Source organism: Acanthochromis polyacanthus, chromosome 9, assembly GCF_021347895.1.
Source record: "Acanthochromis polyacanthus isolate Apoly-LR-REF ecotype Palm Island chromosome 9, KAUST_Apoly_ChrSc, whole genome shotgun sequence".
Taxonomy (NCBI): domain Eukaryota; kingdom Metazoa; phylum Chordata; class Actinopteri; family Pomacentridae; genus Acanthochromis; species Acanthochromis polyacanthus.
The window spans coordinates 18,308,143-18,320,706 of record NC_067121.1 but is presented as its reverse complement, the minus strand read 5'-3'; the positions used below and the strand labels follow the sequence as shown (position 1 = coordinate 18,320,706).

The 12,564-nt window shown below is 49.6% G+C and overlaps 1 long non-coding RNA gene across 1 annotated transcript in view; it reads left to right on the top strand.

The window, feature by feature from the left end:
• LOC127535399 (uncharacterized) overlaps positions 1–12,564 on the top strand; it is a 261,104-nt gene that overhangs the window by 42,553 nt on the left and 205,987 nt on the right. The window lies entirely within an intron of this gene.

Genomic DNA, 12,564 nt, shown 5'->3' with positions numbered 1-12,564 from the left:
AAAAACTCACAGGTGGAAAGTGACAAACACTGACTACATTCAACTAGGACATGGAAGAGAAAATTCACAGGAGAACAGGAGACATCATTGGAAGGAAAAACACAAAAGAGAACACAAGAACTAAATGTGACTTGGACAAAACTGAACTGGCAGATGGGGACTGGAAGGGACAGGAAGGAATCTGTGAGGCGGTGTGTATGGAAGGAGGAATCCAGCAGCATCATGGAGGACTGGAGCAGGCAGGTGAAGCAGACGGCCTGTCAAAGTCCACAGATATTGGTAGAGTGGCAGCAGAAACAGGCAGCGGAATCCAATGCATTTTTACAGGAGGTAATTCAATTTTATTTGCAATTACTCTGTCAAGGAACACAGCAGAGTTTTTCTGTTTATCTGTCTGTTGGCAACATTACTCAAAAACAGAAGGACCAAGGACCAAGTGATTTGTAAACTTAAATAAATGTTGTACCATTTTGTAGTATTAGTAACAAAAAACATCCTTGACTATAAAATCTCATAGCTTCTTATTTGATCAGTTTTATCAGTTAGCCATTATTGTCTCCTTCATTTGTAATTTCCTCGTCATACACGGATCCATTCAGCCAATAAAACCTAGTATGTTTCCATTTACTTCCACTGGCCTGAGTGCTTCACTATTTAAAGATTCTCACAGATGTCGTGAGCAAAAAAGTAACGTTCTTAAAACTTCTCGCACAATCTGTCGTCAGTGTTGTTTTCAATGATGTAGAACAGTTGAAGTTTATCACAAAACCTGTTGGACAGATTTTTGGAGCCCAAAACATAACTGATGTGTCACAGCAGTCACATTATATAAACAAATAAAGCACTCAGAGAGCGCAGTACTCCACCAAGGCTACTCTGTCGTATGATTTCCTGTGGATAAAATCTTTAAAAATTTGTGGTCCGCAGCAGTGAATTTGTATTAGGATCGCAATCATGTGATCGTCAGCAGGCAGCTCACGTAGTGTCTCTTGTCATAGTTACGGTGAAGCTGTGTCGCTCTGTCGCAATGATCTGGAAATCTGTAACAAATCCGTGTATACAGACTAGAAGCCACATCACTGCCTAAATCTAATCACATGGTCCTTGGTCCTTCTGTTTCTGAGTAATGTTGCCAACAGACAGAGAGATGAACCAATGCCGATCGTCACATAACTCTGTTGCGTTCCTTGGCAGAGTAATTACAAAAAAAATTGAATTCTAATTACCTCCTGTAAAAATGCATTGGATTCTGTTGCCACTCTACCAATATCTGTGGACTTTGACAGGCCGTCTGCTTCACCTGCCTGCTCCAGTCCTCCATGATGCTGCTGGATTCCTCCTTCCATACACACCGCCTCACAGATTCCTTCCTGTCCCTCCCAGTCCCCATCTGCCAGTTCAGTTTTGTCCAAGTCACATTTAGTTCTTGTGTTCTCTTTTGTGTTTTTCCTTCCAATGATGTCTCCTGTTCTCCTGTGAATTTTCTCTTCCATGTCCTAGTTGAATGTAGTTAATGTTTGTCGCTTTCCACCTGTGAGTTTTTGTGTTGTATTTTTGTTGTAACCTGAGAGAGGGGTCACCAAACAGCTTTCATTTCTACAGAACACAGCAGCAAGACATGTATTGTGAAGAAATCATACAATTTCTCTCTGACGTCTTTTTGAAGAAAGTGTTGGCTCATTTTTCTGATTTCCTCATTCACATGAAGCGGTTGGTTGTCAGTGATTATACACACGTGGACAAAATTGTTGGTACCCCTCAGTTAAAGAAGGAAAAACCCACAATTCTCACTGAAATCACTTGAAACTCACAAAAGTAACAATAAATAAAAATTTATTGAAATTTAAATAATCAAAAACAGCCATTACTTTTGAATTGTTGATTAACATAATTATTTTAAAAACAAACTAATGAAACAGGCCTGGACAAAATGATGGTACCTCTATAAAAGATTGAAAACTATTTGACCAGAGTGACATGATTAACTCAGGTGTGTCATTTAATTGACATCACAGGTGTTTCCAAACTCATAATCAGTCAGTCTGCCTATTTAAAGGGAGACAAGTAGTCACCCTGCTGTTTGGTGAAAAGGTGTGTACCACACTGAACATGGACAACAGAAAGCGAAGGAGAGAATTGTCCCAGGACATCCGAAAAAAAATGATAGACAAACATCTTAAAGGTAAAGGCTATAAGACCATCTCTAAACAGCTTGAAGTTCCTGTGACAACAGTGGCTCATATTATTCAGAAGTTCAAGACCCACGGGACAGTAGCCAACCTCCCTGGACGTGGCCGCAAGAGGAAAATTGATGACAAATTGAAGAGACGGATCGTTGGAATTGTATCCAAAGAGCCCAGAGCAACCTCCAAAGAAATTAAAGGTGAACTCCAAGGCCAAGGTACATCAGTGTCAGATCGCACCATTCGTCGTTGTTTGAGCCAAAGTGGACTTCATGGGAGACGACCAAGGAGGACACCACTGCTGAAAAAAACTCATAAAAAAGCCAGACTGGAATTTGCAAAAATGCATGTTGACAAGCCACAAAGCTTCTGGGAGAATGTCCTTTGGACAGATGAGACCAAACTGGAGCTTTTTGGTAAGGCACATCAACTCTATGTTCATAGACTCAAAAACCAAGGCTCAGTAGCTCAGTAATGTTTTGGGGCTGCTTTGCTGCATCTGGCACAGGGTGTCTTGAAAGTGTGCAAGGTACGATGAAATCTGAAGACTATCAAGGCATTCTGGAGAGAAATGTGCTGCCTAGTGTCAGAAAGCTTGGTCTCAGTCGCAGGTCATGGGTCTTCCAACAGGACAACGATCCAAAACACACAGCCAAAAACACCCAAGAATGGCTGAGAGAAAAGCGTTGGACTATTCTAAAGTGGCCTTCTATGAGCCCAGATCTGAATCCCATTGAACATATGTGGAAGGAGCTGAAACATGCCATTTGGAGAAGACACCCATCAAACCTGAGACAACTGGAGCTGTTTGCTCATGAGGAGTGGGCCAAAATACCTGTTGACAGCTGCAGAACGCTCATTGACAAATACAGAAATCGTTTAATTGCAGTGATTGCCTCAAAAGGTTGTGCAACAAAATATTAAGTTATGGGTACCATCATTTTTGTCCAGCCCTATTTCATTAGTTTGTTTTTTAAATAATTATGTTAATCAACAATTCAAAAGTGATGGCTGATTTTGATTATTTAATTTTCAATAAATTTTTATTTATTGTTACTTTTGTGAGTTTCAAGTGATTTCAGTGAGAATTGTGGGTTTTTCCTTCTTTAACTGAGGGGTACCAACAATTTTGTCCACGTGTGTATAAAGACCTGTAGCTTTCACACTCTTCAGTCGATCAGCCATGGACAAAGGTTTGCTGCTGGTTCTATTGTGTCTGCAGGTCGTCCTGCTCACCACAGCCTTCACTTCTGCTGATGCAGCTCTGCTGAGAGATGATCAGCATCAACTCCAGCCCGTTGGTCTGATGAGACATCTGTAGGTAGCCACCGCCACATTCCCTCCTTCGGCTCAATCAGTTCTGCCCATTTCCGCCTTCCAAGCACTGGACAATTTGTGAGTCGCCTTCCCGTAATTTAGTTGAGTTTAATGTTCAGTTTTATCTCGGCCCTCAGGTCCGCCCTTGGTTCAGTTTAGTTTAGTTTCTCCATTCTGTTATTTTTTCCCGTTTTTGTGAGTCGAGTTTTCTGTTTATATACCTTTATTTCATTGAATTACCCACCTGTCTGTGCCTGCTGCTTGGGTTCAACTCTGATTCGTGACAGAAAGTAAGGAAAAGACGGTAAGAAATGCAACTTCTTCACTTTCTGAGAAATTTAATGTCCACTAATTTCTTATGAGTCACAGTCTGCTCAGTATTACTTCACATGATATTACAATAGTCAGGAGAGCAATTTTAACACTTACAAATTTCGGTGCAGCTAATTTTTGGTTGAGGTTATTGAGACTGATATCATTTCCACCCTGTGCTGATGCCACCAGCCTCCAAGCTATGAAGAAACCCTGCGAAAGAGGAAGAAGACAGAGCAAATCAAATGCTTTTGTGCACACATCAGCATCTCCAACAATGACAAATTTACAAGGAAATTCTCTGTTCCTCGTTTATCTAAACAGCCTTTTCCTTCTGAATCTGCCAAATCCAACTGAAGTAAATTAAAAAGGAAACACAGTTCAGATTCTTTTAACTGAATATATGAGAATATATCATGTTTGAATGTAGGTGAATCTGTGCCCCACCTTCCCCAGTGTGCTGTCTGACAGCCCAGACTTTTTATGTCACAGTTCCGTTCCTCTGCCCTGTCTGTCTGTCTAGTTGTCTCCCATCCGCTTCTCTACCCTGACTCTCCTCCCACAGCTCGGTGCCTGAGTGGAGTCTAGCTTCTCAGCTGACTCCACTCAGGCAATCAACTACCTCCACGGCTCCCGGACAGCTGACTATCATCTCACTAACGACTCACCTCTACAATAAGTACCAGCTCAGCCTTCCACTCCCTGCCAGAGCATTGAACCAGAACCATGCAGTTCCGTTTGGTCTCTAGCCTTTAACATTTTGTGTTTGAGGTCCTGCCTTATTCTAACTTTGTTGTTCTCCTGCCTCCACGCAGCCAGCTGTCCGGGAACCCCACTCCTGCCTGGTCCCCCTCTCCTGCCTGGAACCCCCTCTCCTGCCTGGTCCCCCCTCTCCTGCCTGGTCCCCCCTCTCCTACCTGGTCCCCCCTCTCCTGCCTGGTCCCCCCTCTCCTGCCTGGTCCCCCCACTCCTGCCTGGTCCCCCCCACTCCTGCCTGGTCCCCCCACTCCTGCCTGGTCCCCCCACTCCTGCCTGGTCCCCCCACTCCTGCCTGGTCCCCCCACTCCTGCCTGGAACCCCCCGCTCATGCACTCTGGTTTCCCCATCCTGGCCATTATTCATCCCCAACAATAAATCACTCTTCATCTCCTCTGGTCTTGGAAGCGTGGCTTTCTGCTTGGGTCCAACCAGCTCAGATTCGTGACAGAATGCTCTGGCCAAACATGGACCCGGAGAACTCACCGCCAAGGCCGAACCAGCCCACTCCATTCGACATCAGGCAATTTCACCAAACCTTCCGTCTGCTTACAACAAACTATCAGAAGATGAACTCTCAACTCACCGTTTTAGCCAGCCAGATATCCCAGGAAGCCCCCGACCCGGATAATTCAATACAGCCAAGCCCTACAAAATGTTGCCGCCGCCACAAAGGCACAATTAAACCACTTCGTCGCCCTGCTCAACCAAGTTTGCTCGTCTCCAGCCCAGCCCGAACCATTTTCCCTTCCACCAGTGCCATCAGTCCTGGACCCAGCCGTCATCCAGACCCTAACCCAAGGCACACCCGTGGACATCTTCTCCTCCTGCGAGGAGCATAGCATTTTTTTCAATGTGCTGTACGAGTTGTGGGAGAAGTGGAGGGAAGATCCCCTAGACTCACACATAATCTTGGGCCGCAGGCCAGCGACCCGGATTAGTCGACTATTTACCGGCTTACCTTCGTGAATTCTTGGGTGCTCCGCTGACTGACCCGCCTGCTGACTCCCCTGGTAGCCAACCGGGCTCAGTCTCCTTGCCGCCTAAGGAACCGCCTGTCAAGCGGCCTGGCCGTCAAAGACGCAAAGCCAGGAGGCACCATGACCCCCCGGCTCCCGCTCCGGCCCCGGAGGAGTTCCCGGCCCCGCCTCCAGTCCCCGCGGAGGTCGACGACGCCCCGCCTCCAGTCCCCGCGGAGGTCGACGACGCCCCGCCTCCAGTCCCCGCGGAGGTCGACGACGCCCCGCCTCCAGTCCCCGCGGAGGTCGACGACGCCCCGCCTCCAGTCCCCGCGGAGGTCGACGACGCCCCGCCTCCAGTCCCCGGGACTTCAGCGGCCTTAGAAGGACATAAGGCCTTCCCTGAGTCCCTTCAGAGGCTCTACGCCTTCCCTCCTGCGCCGCCCCCGGAGGGGCCCCTGGATCCTGCGCCGCCCCCGGAGGGGCCCCTGGATCCTGCGCCGCCCCCGGAGGGGCCCCTGGATCCTGCGCCGCCCCCGGAGGGGCCCCTGGATCCTGCGCCGCCCCCGCTCCGCTCCCTGAGGAGGCCGTCGACGCCCCGCCTCCGCTCCCTGAGGAGGCCGTCGACGCCCCGCCTCCGCTCCCTGGAGCCTCAGCGGCTTTGGAGGGGCCTGGGGTCTCCCCCGAGTCCATGAAGAGGCCTTGCGCCTCCCATCCTGCTCCGCCCCCGGAGGACCCACCGGACCCGGCTCCGCCCCCGGAGGACCCACCGGACCCGGCTCCGCCCCCAGAGGACCCACCGGACCCGGCTCTGCCCCCGTCTCAGCCTCCAACCCAGTTGTTTGTCCGGCCCCCGGGCCGGCCGCCCGCCGGAGCGGCCCCTCTGCCCTGTCCGGCCCCCGGGCCGCCCGCCGGAGCGGCCCCTCTGCCCTGTCCGGCCCCCGGGCCGCCCGCCGGAGCGGCCCCGTCTGTCCGGTCCTTACCTGCCCAGCCCCCGGGCCGTCCGCCGGAGCGGCCCCGCCAGCGAGTCCGGCTTCGGCCGGCCCCGCCTCCAGGCGTCCCTCTGAAGCGTGCCCTCCGCCCTGTCCAATCTCAACCGGTCCCGCCTTCAGGTCGTCCCCCAGAACGGGTCCTCCGGCTTGCCCTGCCTCGGCCAGTCCGGTCCCCAGGCCGCCCACCGGAACGGGTCCTCCGTCCTGCCCATCCACGGCCAGTCCGGTCCCCAGGCCGCCCACCGGAACGGACTCTCCGTCCTGCCCATCCACGGCCAGTCCGGTCCCCAGGCCGCCCACCGGAACGGACTCTCCGTCCTGCCCATCCACGGCCAGTCCGGTCCCCAGGCCGCCCACCGGAACGGACTCTCCGTCCTGCCCATCCCTGGCCAGTCTGGCCCACGGTCCGTCCTCCGGAGCGGATCCTCCGGTCCACTCATCCCCAGCCAGTCCGACCTACGGTCCGCCCGCCGGAACGGATCCTCCGCCCACCAGAACGGACCCTCCGGCCCACTCATCCCCGATCAGTTCTGCCTTCGGGCCGACCCCCAGAGCTGCTGCCTGGCCACTCCAGTCCTGTCCCGTCCAGTCCTGCTCTCAGTTCAGTCCTGTCCCGTCCAGTCCTGCTCTCAGTTCAGTCCTGTCCCGTCCAGTCCTGCTCTCAGTTCAGTCCTGTCCCGTCCGGTCCAGTCCTGCTCTCAGTTCAGTCCTGTCCCGTCCTGTCCAGTCCTGCTCTCAGTTCAGTCCTGTCCCGTCCTGTCCAGTCCTGCTCTCAGTTCAGTCCGGTCCAGTCCTGCTCTCAGTTCAGTCCGGTCCAGTCCTGCTCTCAGTTCAGTCCGGTCCAGTCCTGCTCTCAGTTCAGTTCAGTCCGGTCCAGTCCTGCTCTCAGTCCCGTCCAGTCCGGTCCAGTCCTGCTCTCAGTCCTGTCCAGTCCGGTCCAGTCCTGCTCTCAGTTCAGTTCAGTCCTGTCCAGTCCGGTCCAGTCCTGCTCTCAGTTCAGTCCTGTCCAGTCCAGCTCCGCTCAGTCCAGTCCCTAGCTCCGCTCGGCCCAGTCCTGTCCCTAGCTCCGCTCAGTCCAGCCCAGCCCGGCCCAGTCCTGTCCCTAGCTCCGCTCAGTCCAGCCCAGCCCGGCCCAGTCCTGTCCCTTCCTTCACTCTGGCCCTGTCCCTTCCTTTCCTTCACTCTGGCCCAGTCCTGTCCTTTCCTTCACTCTGGCCCAGTCCTGTCCTCAGTTCCGTTCAGTTCGGCCCAGTCTTAGTTCTTTCCCTCTCCCGTTCTCCCTTCCTGTCTGTTCCCCTCATTTTTTCTGCCCTTCCTGTCCTTTTGGTTCCTTCCGCTCTGTCTGGTCCCTGTGTCTGTCTGCTCCCTGGTTGCCCCAGTGGGCCCCTCTTTGGTTGGGTCCATGGGGCGCCGGGAGGCGCCCGTTGAGGGGGGGGGTACTGTCACAGTTCCGTTCCTCTGCCCTGTCTGTCTGTCTAGTTGTCTCCCATCCGCTTCTCTACCCTGACTCTCCTCCCACAGCTCGGTGCCTGAGTGGAGTCTAGCTTCTCAGCTGACTCCACTCAGGCAATCAACTACCTCCACGGCTCCCGGACAGCTGACTATCATCTCACTAACGACTCACCTCTACAATAAGTACCGGCTCAGCCTTCCACTCCCTGCCAGAGCATTGAACCAGAACCATGCAGTTCCGTTTGGTCTCTCGCCTTTAACATTTTCTGTTTGAGGTCCTGCCTTATTCTAACTTTGTTGTTCTCCTGCCTCCACGCAGCCAGCTGTCCGGGAACCCCCTCTCCTGCCTGGAACCCCCTCTCCTGCCTGGAACCCCCACTCCTGCCTGGAACCCCCCGCTCATGCACTCTGGTTTCCCCATCCTGGCCATTATTCATCCCCAACAATAAATCACTCTTCATCTCCTCTGGTCTTGGAAGCGTGGCTTTCTGCTTGGGTCCAACCAGCTCAGATTCGTGACATTTTAAGGAATTGAGCTGATATTTCGACGGTATTTCCTGGATCCAACTATAAAGATTTTTTTAAAAAAGAAAACAAACTAATTACAAGGTTGAGACAGCAGAAATAATTATGTTCACTGAGCAGTACTGTGCGATTAAACGCATATTGCACAAATTTACTAAGGATCTTATGTGGTTTGACTGTCATATGCAAAACTTACAAGTTCCAGATAAAACAGATACAAACTTTATAAAATCTATCTATATCAGGGGTCCCCAAACTATGGCCCTTTGGCCCGGCCCCCTGAACAACACCAGAGACGCATTATGATTTTTTTTTTTTCAGCCTGGCCATGCGATCGAGACGAATACACGCATAGAACATGACATTCTACTGGAACCTACAAAAGGTTCAGTGTTTCCTCTAGGACTTCTGTAGGCAGCAGGCTCCCCGCTACCCCCCACCACACACACACACACACACACACACACACACACACACACACACACACACACACACACACACACACACACACACGCAGTAGATACTGAGAGCACCACAGTTATCTGTAGTAGTACTCGCGAGTACCCGACACAGTGCAAGACTGCTGTGAAGGTGGAGACATGCGGCGTTGGAGTATTTGCGACGATTAAAAAATAAATAAATTTAAAGGAGCGGCGCTGGAATTTTAGCAGCAGGCTGCCGCTGCAGAGTGCATGTAGCATAAATAGTGTTATGTAGCGGAAACCCTGGGACTAAAAGGAAGGAACACAAGACCTCTGAGACACTGCTCATATGAGTCATTTAAGTCAGAGATTCTGCTCTGACAACTAAGCTGAACTTTTAACTGTTAAGATTGTGCACAGAAAATGAATGTTCCATGGACTTTTTTTCTGTGAAGAACCCAGAGAGGGTAATTTGGTTATTATTTATTTCACAAATAGTGTTATATATTTCCTGACTTTATTTTTTCTGTGAAGAACCCAGAGAGGGTTATTTGGTTATTTATTTCATAAATAGTGTTATTTGTGGAACATTTTGAGAGCCACCACCTCGCCTGTGTTAATGTTCACGCATCTCACCACTGCCCCAAAGGCTCCCTCTCCCAGGAGTTTTTCAACGTAATATGAATGTGTGTTCCCGGGAATGACAGTGTTTGGTATCAGCCCAGATTTCTTATCATATGACATTTTGGGCAAAAAATCTGAAAAAGTTGATATATATTATACGATAATACACTGCTCAAAAAATTAAAGGAACACTTTTTAATCTAAGTATTGCATCAAATCAGTGAAACATGTGGGATACTGATCTGGTCAAGTAAGTAACTGAGGGGCTTTTTAGTCAGATTCAGCTGCTTTGGTGTTTATAAAATTAACAACAGATGCACTAGAGGGGTAACAATGAGACAACCCCCAAAACAGGAATGAGTTTACAGGTGAAGGCCACTGACATTTTTTTCCTTCCTAACTTTTTCCTGACTGTTTTGCATTTGGCTAGGGTAAGTGTCCCTTCTGGTAGCATGAGGCGATACCTGGACCCTACAGAGGTTCCACAGACAGTCCAACTCCTCCAGGATGGCACATCAATGCGTGCCATTAACACAAGGTTTGCTGTGTCTCCCAGCACATTCTCAAGCACATGGAGGAGATTCCAGAAGACAGGTCCTCAACCGATCAGCAGGACAGGTATCTGCTCTTTTGTGCAAGGAGGAACAGGATGAGCACTGCAATAGCTTTACAAAATGACCTCCAGCAGACCACTGGTGTGAATGTCTCTGATCAAACAATCAGAAAGAGATGTAATGAGAGTGGTCTGAGGGCCCAGCGTCCTCTAGTGCCCGCTGTGCTCGCTGACTGGCATCGTGGAGCTCGGCTGGCACTTGCCATAGAACACAGGAATTTGCAAGTCCACCACTGGTGCCCTGTGCTTTTCACAGATGAGAGCAGGTTCACCCTGAGCACATGTGACAGGCATAAAAGGGTCTGGAGAAGCCTTGGAGAACGTTATGCTGCCTGTAACATTGTTCAGCATGACCGGTTTGGTGGTGGGTCAGTGATGGTGTGGGGAGGCATATCCATGGAGGGACGCACAGACCTCTACAGGCTGGACAATGGCACTCTGACTGCCTTTGGGTATCAGGATGAAATCTTTGACCCATTGTCAGACCCTACATTGGTGCAGTGGTCCTGGATTCCTTCTGGTGCACGACAATGCCCAGTCTTATGTGGTACTGGAGGATGAAGGAACTGATACCATTAGTTGGCCCCCATGCTCACCTGACCTGAATCCAATAGAACACCTTTGGCACATTATGTTTTGTTCCATCTGACACCATCAGGTTGCTCCTCAGACTGTCCAGGAGCTCAGCGATGCCCTGGTCCAGTTCTGGGAGGAGATACCCCAGGACACCATCCGTCGTCTCATTAGGAGCTTGTCCCGGCATCGTCAGTCATGCATACAAGCACATGGAGGCCATACAAACTACTGAATACCATTTTGAGTTGCTGCCAAGGAATTTCAACAAGATGGACCAGCCTGCCACATCAGTTTTTCACTTTGATTTTGGGGTGTCTTGAATTTAGCCCTCCTGGGGGGTTGATAATTTTCATTTTACATCAAACAATGTGGCACTTTTCATTCCTAACACATTATCCAGTCCATATCAATGCTAATATCCAGTTTGTTTTTTCAGCGTATTGAAATATGATGTATTTTCAAAGTGTTCCTTTAATTTTTTTGAGCAGTGTACTACCTTTTATACCACTCATGAAATTTGTGTGTATGTAGTTATACACACCACGAGTGAAATCCACAGAAGAATACCGGTATCTTTCCACAGTCCTGTAGTCCTAGACCGGCACTGCCCCCCTTTTGAGCCATATTTTTTAAGCTTTGGGGAAAAAAAATTGTGACGCAACCAGCGACATCACAGAGCCCGAGCGTTCTGAGCAGAATGTGTTATCGTTTTCACTGAAAAAAATTCTACATGTAACATTGATATGCAAATAATGTTTGATGGTTTAATGAATGGTTTAAGAGGAATTTTAAGTTAGTGTAGACAGATTACACACACAGACCCCGCACTAAGCCGCGGCCATGTGACCTTTTAAAGGTGTACATTCACCTCTCCCAACATGAACATCCATCCATCCATTTTCTATACACCGCTTTATCCTCACTAGGGTCGTGGGGGGTGCTGGAGCCTATCTCAGCTGACTCGGGCAAAGTCAGGAGACACCCTGGACAGGTCGCCAGTCTGTCACAGGGCTACATATACAGACAATCACACTCACATTCACACCTATGGGCAATTTAGAGTCATCAATTAACCTCAGCATATTTTTGGACTGTGGGAGGAAGCCGGAGTACCCGGAGAAAACCCACGCATGCTCAGGGAGAACATGCAAACTCCATGCAGAAAGATCCCAGGCCCAGGCCAGGATTTGACCCGGGGATCTTCTTGCTGCAAGGCGAAAGCACTAACCACTACTCCACTGTACAGTCCCCAACATGAACAATTATACAAAATTCAAACAAAAATAAAATCAACACAAAACAACAACCAACTTGAAATTCCAAAAATCACTGTGTTTGGACAGTTACAGTCAGGTCAACACCTTAGTGGACAGGAGTCAACATGGACACTATGACTGCTCTACAACTAAGCAGCTGCATACACTCAAAGTAGTGTATCCTGTGTTCTGACACCTTTTTCTATCATTCCAGCTTATGGTTTACAGCCATTTTGTGCTACAATAGCTCAGAATATATGAACATGTGAGTATTAAATTTTATACTAATTGTGAAGTCGAAGGCAGAGCATCCCCAAAAAACACCAACTGGTGGATGTAAGATACACTCCAGGCCTGAAGGCGCAACATCATCAGCAGAGGAGTGGAACCAAAAAACGGCAACCAGTGCTTCCACAGGGACACAATTTACCTGGACACCGTCTCATCCAGTATGCTATAAAATGTTTGATCAGTTCAGTCAGTCTGCCTTTGATTGCTTTAAAGTACAGGCAATTTCCGCCCGAAATTTCTACTGAAGATGTACAGAAAGTAAATTGAATGCTGTTCTTGAACTGTT